Source organism: Anomalospiza imberbis, chromosome 9 (assembly GCF_031753505.1).
Source record: "Anomalospiza imberbis isolate Cuckoo-Finch-1a 21T00152 chromosome 9, ASM3175350v1, whole genome shotgun sequence".
In the NCBI taxonomy this organism is placed as follows: Eukaryota; Metazoa; Chordata; class Aves; order Passeriformes; family Viduidae; genus Anomalospiza; species Anomalospiza imberbis.
This window is the reverse complement of record NC_089689.1, coordinates 18,299,029-18,313,143: the sequence shown is the minus strand read 5'-3', so window position 1 is coordinate 18,313,143 and position 14,115 is coordinate 18,299,029. Positions and strand designations below refer to the sequence as shown.

At 37.7% G+C, this 14,115-nt stretch overlaps 1 protein-coding gene across 33 annotated transcripts in view; it reads left to right on the top strand.

Moving 5' to 3' along the window:
* ADGRL2 (adhesion G protein-coupled receptor L2) overlaps positions 1 to 14,115 on the top strand; it is a 157,409-nt gene that overhangs the window by 14,592 nt on the left and 128,702 nt on the right. The window contains exon 1 of one of the 33 annotated variants that reach the window (XM_068199945.1): positions 1,845 to 1,929. The exons of the other annotated variants lie outside the window; for them this stretch is intronic. The gene's annotated coding sequence lies outside the window, so the exon portion shown is untranslated. Of the gene's footprint in view, positions 1 to 1,844; positions 1,930 to 14,115 lie in introns of those variants that run through there. 33 annotated transcript variants of the gene reach the window in all.

Sequence of the window (14,115 nt, the reverse complement as noted above, 5' to 3'; positions counted from 1 at the left end):
TTAATTTTGAAAGTAATAAAAAAAATGCAGTGGATTTGTTTTACTTGGATTTATCATTTAAAAAGTTGTTGAATGTTTCACAATACAATTCCTACATTTGAAAGAGAAAAATATATGCAGAAATATTCTTACCAAATTGTTAGCCTTATGTGCTCTCCTGAAGCATATTCAGAATGTGTATATATAACTGTGAGATAGATTAACCATTTTTCTTTTTGTACAAATGCCATAATGAATGACCTTTTAAAATCAGTATTCTTCTGTTTGCAAGACAACAAATCAAAGCACAAATCCACACTGTAGTCATTTTACTTGTAGCGTGCATTAGAAATGAAGCCACTCTAAGTCATACTTAACTGCCCACAGACAACTAACCCTGAAGAAGGGGGAAGTCTTTTTCTTCTTCTGTCTTTTTTATTATTATTTATATCTCTTTGTCTGTTTGGAACAGCCATGCTGTTATGACTAATAAAGCTTTTGTATTTGGCAAATGGGATGCAGGTAATCAGCAGCTCTTGGCTCATGAGTGAAAAATCTGCCGAGCAGAGCACATAAAACCAATATAACCTCTCAAGTATACCTGTGAATAAAATTCTTTCTTATGCTTCTGTCACCTGTACAGTAATTCATCTATCCTTCCTACATATTCACTTCTAATGGTATTATTTCTGATTACAGTGTTTTTTGATCAGCAGCATGATAAGCAAATATTGCTTGAACAGCTTTTTATTAAAAAAAAACAAATATAAGAATATAGGGACCAGCAGTGAAGTCAGCATCTTTGTGCTATCTACTGATTAACAGCCAATTGAAAATTTTGGTTTATTTTAATTATATTTAGCTTAATATCCCCCCAGCATGTGATTTATCGCTAAGATTCCATAGTCAGTGAATGTTAGTTCTTGCATATCTTCCACAGAGAATCACTCAATATCTTAAACAATTATTTAAAACAATTCTTTTTGTTTAATACAACTTTACATATTAAAAAAAAATTCCTAAATCCTGGTGTTAATTGAACAGGACTCAGATAAATGAAATTTTTTAGTAGGTCTGCTGGAAGATGTCCAGTAATTTATTTTTGTTTGTATTTTAAATAGATACATAATAACCAATGCACCAAATAAAGTTGCAGCATTAACAGATTATTAAAACTAATTGGTAAGGGTTTACAAAAAATACGTGGGGCAGTGAGAAAATTTGCTGCTATTTCAGTGCTGTGGTTAAGCAGTTTGCACAACTGCGTTCACAACCTCTGCAAAGCTGAGAGATAGGATTAGTATATCCCTTACTACATAATTACAGCCATTATTTAAGTTACCTAAAAGAAAACTGCTCAGATCTTGTGCATAGATGGAGTATTAGCTGCTGCTATACTAACTGGGCAGGTATGCTCAGTGGAATTTTGTTGGGGCTCACAGATGCTCTAAAGGAGTAGCTCCTGGTATCATCCTCTAACATTCACTCAAGCTCATATGACCATAGAACAAGTTGTGGTTTTACTGCAGTGTTGGTGAAACACTGAATGCTGGTGTATGCAAGAGATTTCCACCCCTTCCCACCCTCCTCAAAAAAAAAAAAAAATCCAAAAAACACCTTTGTTTCTGTAGGTTTGTGATTTGGACCTCTCTGGTGGCATAGGCTGTAACATCCTGGGTGCAGTGATGGTCTCTGCCATGGCTGCTACTTAAGTCTGGGAAAGTATACATCCTCCTGTCCTGCAGGTCCACATTCTCACCTTTATTCTTTCCCTGGCTTCATGATAAAATGAGGGTGTAATTAGGACTAATTTAGCTAATCATCATGAGCTGGGGGTGGTCCCATCTGCCCTTCCCCCTGAAAACCTGTGATACGTGAGTGAGATCCTTGTGTGAGTGAAGGGGGAAGCTTGGTGTGTGCTGTCTGCAGATGAAGATCCTTGGAAACCAGGTTTGTCCTTTTTCTGTTATTCACAGTCAAAAAGTCAAAATCTCCATTTTAATGAAGACATTTCAAAGAACAGACGGGCTGAGAAAGATATTGTATTTCTTTACATGCTCCTTCCTCTTAAACATGGAAGAAGCCTTAGGCTATAAATTAAAGTGTTTTACCCTCTGTAGTTGATCTCAGGCTGCCCAGTTGCCATGAGGAGTTAAAGTTTAAAAAAAAAAAGAATTGTAAATGGCTTGACAGTTTTATGTTTTTCAGTCTGTGGTTATCTTTTGTCCCCCTCATGTCCTGTTTTTGTCAATATTTTCCTTTCACCTAGGAACTATAGCAAGTGGGAGGAAAGGTAACTTGAAAGAATGTAGTTATGCCAGAGATGCATTTTCATGTGGGAACCTTCATAATCTCTTCATGTAAATGACATTCACTATGGAAACAGTAAGATCTCTTACGAGCAGAAAGGTTCATCCTGTGCTCCATAGGAAAAACTGATTTACTTCTCTCCCTGGAAAGGGCACACGTGTGCTGGGGCTGGGGGAGGCTTTGGCCAGGCTCGCTGTGCAGGTCTGCAGGGCAGAGGTGGGGGGACCCTGGGAAGCTTGCGGGAGTTTCTCAGGCAGTGGCATGGCTGGAGTCCGTGAGGTTTCATGAGTGTGTTGGAAATGGAGCCACCTTAGTGGATAGGTGTAGTTTGCATTTTTAATTTTGTCTGGTAGAGTGTTGCTTTCTTTTTTGTTTCCTTAAGTCATTGGGTTCTCAGGTGTTCTTCAGTTTTAGTGAATTTCTGGGGCTATCCTCCCTGTGCAGCAGCTGGGGTCACAGGTGATGCTCGTAGTTTTGCTGGCTGGATTCCAGAATGTTTCCTAGAGTCCATTTTCTTTTAACCTGGAGCAAGAAGAGATGTAGATTTTTGTTATTTCAATAGCTTCATATTTGTAAGCTTTGTTGACGAGTTTTGTAAAATTTAAAATTATTTTGCAATGTTTGTTACTATCTCTACCACATTCTTAAAAATTAATTGTCTGCTTGAATAGTGTTTCCCAATCAACTTGAATTATTGATGTTTTGGTCCTTAGTCGAATAGCAGTGGTACTTTTCCTCCCACACCACAGCCTATTCAACCCCTGTTTAATGAGTTGTACTCTAGTACCTATGATAGAATTATAACACACGCACAAAAAAATCATAATTATGGCTTATTGAGTGGGGCTAAAAATGGGAAGTGGGAAACTTGTGTGTAAGTTCAGGTTTTCAGAAATTGGTGCTCTGTGGATGTTGAAGTAATTGGTACTTGCTGTTCGGAAGTTAAAACTGTTAGTGGCCATTGAAAGATAGATACTTTCCTAGAGAGAAATGCAAAATTTAGTATCATATTTTAATACTTGAAAATAGTTAGATGAATGTACTTTTAATTTTGGCTATCTTAAGCTGTTCTTAGACACTGTGTGTTTTGCAAATATTTTCAAAAGTGAATTAAGTAACAACAAAGTTTTACCAATCGTAAGAAAATATCTGCTCATGAATGTGTATATACTTGAGTAGACATATGTCTGGGTCTTTATTAAAATACTACTTATTTAAAAATAAAAAGTGTCCACTTTATTTTATGAAACAACTTGTGAGATCAGGAGAAGAAATGTGTGTCTAGAGTCATGGATGAAGGTCGCTGCTAGCCAGGAAGAGCCTGTTTTCCTTCATGCAGCTCTCAGACAGCTGGACTGTACAGCTACATGTTCTAGTTAGTAAGTAACAACACTGTGGAAAAGCTAAAAATTGCTATTTATTTAGCTGTTGTAAAATAATACTGTCACAGTAAATTTGTTTTTTATTTTGGACACAAGAAATCATTGGAGTGAAATCTCAGTGGAAAATTTCCACTGTGCTTGCTGCAAGGTCTTCTTGTACACCATGGTAATCTTGGACTAGTTATTTTTATTTTTAAAAACTTAAAAACCTGCTATTGTTAGGTCAAAAATGTCAAATCACCTTTTGACTGAAGAGATATTAAAATAAAACTGAGTAACTTCTGGAGAGTATGTTGATAACCAAGCAGTGTTGGGTGAAGTGTTCTGTCATGCCTCTGTCCGTCGCTTCTTACATATCTGAGAAGATGGACCTTTAGGTTGACTTGTTTTTTTTTTTTTTCCTCTCCATCTGTATTATTCATCCTCCCGTCTTGCTTTTTTCTTCCAGAAATAAAATCTTAGTTCAGCCCAATAGTGACCTGTGAGTAAGCTGTACACTTATTACTGTCACAAACTCTCCTGGATTTGATTTTTAAACAAACAAACAAAAAAATTCCCAGAATGGGCAATGGATGTGTTGAAATTGTGGTCAGCTTTTTTAAAATTAATATTATTATTATGTCACTGTGAAATCATTAGCCACTTATAGAATGTTGCAATGGCAGTGTAAAATCATCAGCCATTTATAGAAAATGATTACTTGCAGCATGGCAAACGTTTCAAAATATTTGTGTGCGGGTAAGAGATGCAGACACGCATCTCATTGCACATTGTGTGTGCTGGCCCCTCTCGCAGCACCGAGTCTCATTGTCTGTCTCCACATTTAATACTGTTTTGACTGAATTGTCCAGAGAGTTTTGTGGACTCTGATGTAGATTGGTGGGCTTTTCATGTGGATGCAAAAGCAAGTAGTTGCAGTCCCTACAGCTTGCAGCTGTGTCCTGGAGAGGAGTAAGTTCTGTACGTCGGGTTATGGGCAGCTTGAAGGAAATCAGATTGCGCTCAGCTGTTTCACGCGAGCAGGTCTTTCCCTTCTCTGAGCGGTGCCGTGTGTTTTCTGATCCCTGCTCACTTGCGTTCCTGGCTGTCCGCCCTCCTGCGCTGCTCGGCGCTGCCGGTTCCGCGGCCGGGCCGGGAGAGCCTGCCCGCTCTGCGGGGCTGCTGTGCCCGGGCCGTCCCTTCCCATCTGCTGCCTTTCCTCTACGCCCTGCCCAAGGGCTTTCCCGCTTCCTCTGCGCTCGAAACTACCTGGGGGGAATGCCGTCTTCCCGCTCTGCCAGCTCACTTGCTTTTTAAATTTTTCCCTTTTCTTTTTGTTTCTTTTTTTTTTTTTTTTTTCCTTTTTTTTCCTCGGCCCCATGGTGTGACTCTCACTGATTTCTGGTGAGTAGCTGGCAGCACGAGGGAGTCTGCCTGATGATGGTGATGATTTCACTGTGCATCTGATTTGCAATCTATTGCAGAAGTGCCTGTAATGCTGACTGCTGTTATTTAGTGTTAGGATTTTAAAATATTAGAGTACATAGAGCACAAGTTAAATCAAAGTGGCTTGCTGAACATGTGTATAAATTGCATTGTTTTGTGAGTGTGAAGGTTTGGCACAGTACTGTATCTTTGGGCAAGATGTGAAATCCGGTAATCTAGATTAAATCTGGAGTTTTTGAGATTGCTGAACAAGAAGCTGGTAAAATGGCATGCATTTTCTTAACAGGGACAGCTTCTCTTAAATTTGCTTTCTATCTGTTGAGGCGTCAGCCACTCTGTCACTGAAGGCTTAAAGCTGTATTCATGAAAACAAGAGTTTTCTGTATTTCAAAGAAAATGCTATTTTTGTTAAAAGTAGCAGTCAGAGCAAAAGGTTAGACTGTCATCAAAGTGTCTGTAAAAATATGCTTAAGACCCCGTTCTGTTCTTGGCTGTTGGAAGAGACGGTGACTTGTAAATTGCCTTTCATAAAAGTGAGTTTGATTTAAGGTATTAATAAAATCTAAATTTGTGCATTCTGGCTGTGGGGACTGAAGATTTTAATTTAGTGAAATGCCAGAACAATTTTTTTGTGCTCAGTTTGATGAGTGTTGTGTGAGAATTCCATCTTACTAAATTAGGGCAGACATATATATTACAGTGTTTACAAACTGTTATGATTACAACCTGTTAAATTTCATGTTTAATATTCAGTCATCTTTGAGCAAAAAAGTCACCTCGTTTTTGTCTCAGCTCTGTTGAATTCTTGTGTTAAAATAGATTAAATTGCAAATGTTAATCTAAGTAACTGTGGAAAGTTGTGACCTGGATTTGAAATAGCCATGAGACTATCACAGCAGCAGTAAATCTTCCAGAACATGTAAGGCTGACACATGGCGGGGATATGTCTGATGTGAGAATTAGAGTGCGGGTGCAGGAATAGCCTGAAAAGAAAATCATGTGCCAATATAATTTTATTCTAAAACATAAAAAGAAGGAAAAATTATCACTTTTATATAAAGCTGTGTTTTTAAAGGTAGCACAAAGTAACTTCATAAAAACTTTCAAATGGCAATCTAAAATTCAAGCTGTATTTAAGAAAGACTATTTGTGACACTGAGGCACCTGGTTCTTAATTGTCATGTGCTTCCTCTAGCAACAGTGATTCTGATCTTTGAAATAAGGATGGAAATTTCAGGTGCAGACTTCAGCTTAAAAAACCATCAGTTTCAGGAAAAGTAGATACTAAGTGTACTTCCCTTTTGTTTTAAGCTTTTTCCTACTGTCCTTTAATGACTGCTTTTCTCTCAGCTAAGCCTGGCTTCAGCCCTAGTTCTGGGTACTTTTAAAGCTTGATATCATCAAAAGGCCCTGAGTGTTACTTGTCAAGCACTGGCATTGCTGGAGTCTTTTATTATCTTATTGCTTTGATTTTTCTTCATCTCTCTTAAAATGTGTCAAATAAGAATGTGGGTGATGTCAGAAGAATATGATAATAGTAATTTTTAAAGCAATGTTTTGACTTAAAAATAATGTTAAAACAATCCCGTTCAAGCAAATAGTGATGTTAATCAGGGGATATTAATTGATAATTAAACCTAGTGTATTAAATAATTTCTACATATATTTGATCCAGTTTGCTGTTCTTTTCTCTAAATGAATATTTTTATACAAATTTATTCCTTCATGAAGGAAAGAAATTAGCTTGCAGATACTTGTCCACATGTCCACACGACAAAATTATCTTGGGGCGCTATAAAAAGGTATTCAAAGTGTTATCATACTGCATATATTGCAATGTTGACTATTGATTCTTTTCAGTTTCTAAGAAATACCAGGATAGTAGGGCTTATGCAGTGAGAGCCTGAATTACTTTACCTCTCTTTTTTTTTAAATGCTAGAATATGACTTTGTTCATTTCCTTCACTCCAGAGAAGGGTGATTGGCAGGCTCTGGCATTCGGCTGTCCACAGCTGAACTGCAGGGCTTGAGTTGCTTTGGCAGGGCTGCAAGTAAAAGTTTGTGCCGCTTTTGCCAACTGTGTTCTTGGCTCAAGCTGATGTTCCACGTCTCTCGACTCCAAAGCGTGCTCATTTGCCAAATTCTACCTAAAAATGTATGCTGGAATTCCTAATTAAATAAACCTCCCCCATATTTATTTTACTCCTTGGAAAGGCAGGCATTCTTTCACAGTACATGCTGCTTTGGTAGAAATAAAAATTTAAAAAGCCCAAGGTGGATTAGAAAGTTGTAACTGCTATTAGGAGAGAAATTTTCTTTTGCAAACAGATTAGTAGCTTTGGTTTTTTCTAAGTAGTGAAATTACATGACTTTACCAGGTTCTTACCTGAAAGTCTTTGCATATATACATTTTTTTGTTTGTTTTTCAAGTATTTTGAAAATTGTCACGCTACAAAGGATAATAGCAGTCCATATATAATTTCCTTGGGTTTTCCAGCTCAATAGCATTATAGCTACCTTATTGCTGCCGTAAGCTGAAGGTACCAGTTGAACGATAAAGGTGTAATTTATGCCAAACCAGTCTGGAAGCTTTTTCAGAAGACTGATAGCAACTGCTTTTATAGATATTGCTATGTAAAATGCTTATTAATGTTAGCAGATGTTGCACTTTAATCCCCCAGAATGATTGTTTGGTAGCAGCAGGAGATTTATTAAGCTTGAGTTGTGTGAAATTGTGTGTGCATAAGCTGCTATTTAGATTGTAAAAATGCCATTGAAAACTGTAAAAAAGTTCTAACTGTAATTGGCAGAGAGGTATTAGCTGTTTTAAAAGAAGTATATGTGTACCACTGGCCCTTTTGCTATAACCTCTTTATCATTTATCTTCTTGTATTAATGTCACTGAATTATTAATTCATGAGCAGGGTTGGATAGGGTGAAGACACTATTTAAATGTGTGGCACATGTATCCTTATCGCTGGAGACATGAAAAGAGTCATTTTGTGTTATCTGTAAAATGGAAAGGACATTTAAAAATTTCATTTACGGTAATCCACTTCACTTCCCAGTAAAACACCTAGATTATTGCTACTATAATATAATGTTCTTATTAAAATTTTGTAATCTTTCCACTCTCTCACTTATAAATACTGTTGATAGACAAATGTAGACTAATTTTTTTCTTTAGTTGCACGTACAGTTCATGAACTGCAACAGAATGTATGAAGAGCAGGGTCTTAATAAAAACAATTCTCTTTAATTTCTAGTAAAAGAATAAAAAAAAAGCCAATAAGTATTTATAATCATGAAAGACTAAATAAATTATCATCTAAAATCATAATGTAAACTAATTAAAGAAAAATAGGATATTTTTCCAAAGTAACAGTGTCATTGTCACATTGAGCCATCAAGAGCTATATTATTTAAAAGAAATTGTAAATGTGTGGTTTGGTCTGCTTGATGAAACCACAGAATATCAGAGGTCACATTGCTGCTAAAAAATGTGTTAAAAATCTATCTTAAATTTCATCTGTGCTGTATGGATGATTAAAAAAATTTAAATGTACAGGAAATACAATGTTTTCAGTCATTTCAATGGAATGAGTTCATTCTCTTGAATACTTTAAAAACTGTTCATTCTTTTTAAAAATTCTTTGCATGGAAGCAATTTCAGGATACTTTGTCCTCAAGTGCTCACAGTGGCTTTCATGGCAATGCTGGAGATAACTTATATTCCATTTTGTTTAATATTTAAAAAATATCACTTCACACTTCTCTTTTTACCATGCATGGAAGAGACCTTCACTGCTTCCACAATACATGGGGAGTTTTTCTTTTTTTCCCTTCAGAAATTTCTCTGCAGAAGAGAAAATGTTATGTAGGCTGCTAGGGAGAAGAGTTTTAAACAGTGGTACATGCAAGTAGAAGGAGCCTTCCTGTTGAATTGTAATTTAGAGTTCTTCTTGCTTGTAACTTCTCCAAATTTAATCATTATAGTTTCCTGACTTAGGCTTTCTACAAAAAGAATACTGAAATACAAAAAATAAGTGAAATAATGTCTATTTTCCTATTACAGTTTGAATAAATAAGAAAGCCCAGTTTTCCCCAACTGAAAGAATGTTGCAGCTCTGATGAATGACTGGTACTTATTCAGCTGTCTTCCATAGTTAAGAATAGTCACCAGAATGTTCATTGCTTATGAAATTGTACAAGAAAATACTCTTAACTGCAGCACTCTTGCACTATTATACACCTCGGCAACTTGTAAGTCCTGGCAGAGCCCATCATCCAGTAAGAGCATTGAATCCTTTGTTTCGCTGCAGAATCAGACCCTTTCTGAATAGATCCAGTAGATTTATGTGCCAAATTTATTGCACACATTTCTCACATCCTCGATGATGTGCAAGCAGTAGGTGTGTAATTCAGTAGTATGTTTGTGTGTAGGCACAAGGGAGAGAGTGGTGTGTGCAGTGCTGTCATACAGGGCTTCTCACCCTTGAGTTCTTGTCTTGAATGTGTGTGAGAGAAAAGCCAGTTACAAGGGGAGAAAACCAGGGAGTCTGTTGATCTTTATTTCATGATTTTAGAGTTTTCAGCCTTCTAAGTGCTACTGGTATGTAAAAGGGGTGAACATGAAAGATGTGTCTTCTGGCACTGCCTGCTTTTTTTGTACTTAGGAAGTCCACACATAAGTCCTCCAAAGGCTTACATAAATTCAGTAGGATTTCTACCTCTAAGTCATACTTGCCTGGAGAATCTCTTGTCTGCTTAGAAAGCAGTTAAAGACTTCTTCCCTTCTTTCTCTTGTCAAAATTAAAAATTTTGTTGTGGCTCATGGCCAGGTATGGGATGGTAGCACCCAGCACTTCTCAGGTTTCTATGCAAGATATGAGCCACTACCTTTTAATAACTAAATGGTTTGTAAATGGTTTGTAAAATCCAGGTTTATGGAATTACTCCTGGAAGTTTGTTTGGTGGTGGTGATTTTTAGTGGAACTAAAATGTGGTCTTCTAAATGTCCTGACCATCAAGCTGGTGGAAAGAAAACACTACTCTCTGATCATGATAATATTAATAGTGCTTCAGAGAGAAGAAAAAAGCTAGGAATAATGTAAGAAGGGGTTATTTGAAAGAAGAAAAAGAAAATGCTTAGGTACAGCATCTTTTAAAACATGGTTAAAAGCATGCATTATTGAAATGGTCTTTGATAAAATGCATTGCTGTGATGCTATCATAAATTCTAATACTTGAGCATATGATGTAAGAAGAAATATTTAAAATTTCCTCTCTCCTGCTCTCTATATAGAGAAATTTCCTTTCTCCTGCTCTCTCTCTATATATATATCTATATACAGATTTTTCACATTTCTTTGCATGCTCATCTGATGCATTTTATCCTAGATTATCTCATTGCTCCCAAGAAAACCCTTTTGGTAATATTGGTAACCTAATATATGACAGATTTTGGTCATTATTATTTCATTTAGTGGTCATGTGTATAGACCAAGAGGGAATCTGAATATTGATTTTACTGAATGGCTAGTAACAATGATTTATGAGTCACAGATTCGGAGCAGTGAGCCAAACACAGCAGAGATTACATCTTAGGTGCCACCATTGATTTTGATTCATATTTCACTGCGCAATGATTAGGCCATGGTCTCACAGATGTTAATGTTAGAAATATATTCCTCTCTGAGCAAAGATCTGCCCAAACTACACTCAGTGCATGGTGACTATATCAGTATGCTCACTGCTTCTGACTTTAAAATGGTAAATATTTTTCAATTGCTTATAAAGAGTTAGTATCTATCTGATAACAAAGGGTTTTGATAGAATTTTTTTAAATAATCAAAAGTGATTTTGCTGCACACTCAAGCTTGTTCCTGAAACTGGAACAATATAATTTATATTGAATACAGACCACTTAATATGATTATAAGTACAATTGATATAAAATGGATGCTTTAAAATGAATGTTAAGCCAGCAGCTTCATGAATCTTTTTGATAATATTCCTTGGCACGTGCCCAGAAAAGAAGTTTTCAGTGCAGTAGTTTCCAGGGAATTGATGCTACCAAACTGAGGTTTGTGCTTGAATATCAAATGCCAAGGCTGCAGCACAGCCATCCCCCAGGAGGTCCAGTGTGTTGGGGCTATACAGCCCCCATTAACCCAGTTATAACATGGATAAAAGTGCTGTACATGCATGATAAAAATGTGCTCTTGTCTGCTCTTGCCTGTAACTTGATTTTATTTTGGAAGTCGGTAATGCGTGGGTGTTTTGCTGGCTCTGTGCTGGTCTGTGGAGTTGTCCAACTTCACTGTCAGCTGTGAAAGACATAATCATAGTACAGTTTGGGTTGGAAGGGACCTTAAATTATCATCTAGTTCCAACCCCCCTTCCATGGCCAGGGACACATGCTGCCAGACCAGGTTGTCCAAAGCCTCATACAACCTGGTCGTAAAACACTTCCATGGACATAGCATTGGCAGCCCTGTTCCAGCACCTCACCGCTATCACAGTGAAGAGAAGCTTCCAAATATCTACTCTAGTTTTACTCTCTTTCAGTTTAAATCCATTCCCCCTTGTCCTATCGCTGCAAACCCTTGTAAAAAGTCCCTTTCCAGCTCTCATGTGTCCCTTTAGGTACTAGAAAGCTACTGTAAGGTCTGCCCAGAAGCTTCTCTTCTCCAGGCTGAACAGCCCCAGCTCTCTCAGCCTGTCTGCATGGGAAAGGTGGCCCCAGCTCTCTGATCATCTTTGTGACCTCCTCTGGACCTCCACCAAAAGGTCCACATAATTCCTATCTTGGGAGCCCCAGAGCTGGATTCCATACTCAGTATCAGAGCTCATCTCCCTCCCTAAGCTCAGGGCCTAGGGGCCATAAAGCAGATCAGGTGTGTTGAAATCCTTGCAGTCAATTAGAGAAGCACCATGTCGCTTCACAGGTACCGACATGTCTGACCACAGTCCCAGGACTTAGTTCTGTTTGTTTTGTTTTTCGGTCTACTTCCACTTCAAACAAGTTCTCAGCTGTGAAAAACAGTGGAGGAGAAGGAAAAAAAAAAAAAAAATCTCAGCTAAGTGGCATAACAGCTTTGAGAAATACGGGCCTCTGCAAAGCCTTGTCAAGGCTGTCAACAAACAGTTTCCTGTCTTACAAGACTGCTATGTCTTTGGTTGATGTTAGTCTAGTGATTTTTTTTCCAAGGGAAAGAAATGAGATCTTTAATATAAATAGATCATTTTGAGGAATTCTCTTCTCTGAAAAGTTTGAAAAGCCTTTGAATTTTCTTCAGCTGTTACAATTGCTTCTTTAGGTTTGTCATATGGTTCTCAGTGCTTTTGTAAAGATACTCATTATTTTCTTGTTTATTTTTGATGTTCGTAAAATCTGTCCTACATAGGTTTGAAAATGAGAGCTATTTGTTTTGCAGTTTAATGAAGAGAATGGCAAACAGCCTCAGACTGTGCCTCTGGTGTCCACAGTGATCAGCATATTTAACATGCTCAGCATGACACTGAGATATTACAGCTGATAACAGTTGTAATTGACTTACAGCATCCCTTTCCCTCCCCCTTCTTTGGATGGTGGGGATTTATCTTTGAGTCCCCAGGAAGCTGTAGTGACACAGAGGGCAGAAGTGGTAGAAAGGTTTTACCTGCACTGCTTGTGTCGAGGTGGTCTCATGTAGCAGTATGGTGTCGATTCAGGTGAAATAGAGGGAATTTGCAATGAGGATTGAGTGACACACCCCGTCCGCCCCTACCCCCCCCACCTTGATTCTGAGCATTTATCAAAGGCAAAAAGAAAAATTCAGGCTTGGCAAAAGGAGAGTGCCTGGAGCCAAAAAAAAGCCATTCTTATTAGTGCTAGCAAAGGTTTACTTTGCTGGCTTATTGAATGAAAACTCCCTTGAGTGTCCAGGCTTTATCCTGTGTTAACAAGGGGCAAAGCTGGCTTGTTCGGAATGGACCGCTGTATAATGTGTCTGTAAAACACAAGAGTGAGGCCAAGCTGAATTAGAGTGCTGATGAGGAAGGAAAATCTTTGTCTTTTCCTCTCAAATCCTATTTATTTTGTCTGTGAATGATTGTGGTAGACCACTGGGGTGCTGGGGACTGATGGACTAAATGGTGATGTCCCACTGGTAAAATAGTGTCAGTGCACTGTTTAGTGTCATGTCTTGCATAGGTAGATTGGATATTTTGAATGATCCATTATACTGAAGAGCTGGAAACTCAGGGTGGGGTGGGTGTTTCTGGAGTCTTTGTCAATTTTAGGGTATGCATTTTTTGCTCACTGTTTCAGGCATTCATCAGGCATTAGCATGTAACTTCAAAGCACAATGCAGCTGAATGCATTGAAGTGATTTTTTTTGTAGCAAGATTGGATGACCTTGGTCAAGTCTAGTTCTTACTGTATTATTCCCTTCCCTCATACTGTATTCTTTCCATGTAACTTGGGAAGAAATGTTTTGGGTTAGAAATCCAGTGTTCAAGGTGACAATTAATAGGGACTGTTGAATACAGAAGTGTAGCTAAGACTCTCTGCTACCTTTTGAGCATTAAATTGCTTTAATGAAATGGAAGTATTTTAAAGCCATTTTTAGATGGATCAGAGTTAGTCATTCCTTTCACCTTGCAGTATGCAGCTGGTTTCACTGGAGCAGATCAGGCACTGGTTGTTTATCATAGGTAGTAGAAGGAGGCTTACTAGATCAGCAGTCTTGATTGTTGTCAGGGGTTTTTTTTGTAAGGTCTCATAGCTAAAACTCATAACCAGATTTTCTACAATCTGGTACTGTAGCACTAATGTGGCATTATTAATGTAAATCAATTTTTGAATTAGCATATTGAAAACTTAGGAATAACTCATGTTGAATGCATCTGAAGATATGTTCAATGTTGAAAACTAGAGCTGGATCTCATTGCAGATAATGTAGAAAATGGTAGCTCTTGGATCATAAACAGTATTAGTCTCATTTGAGGATTTTACTAATGCGGCTTAGACAGT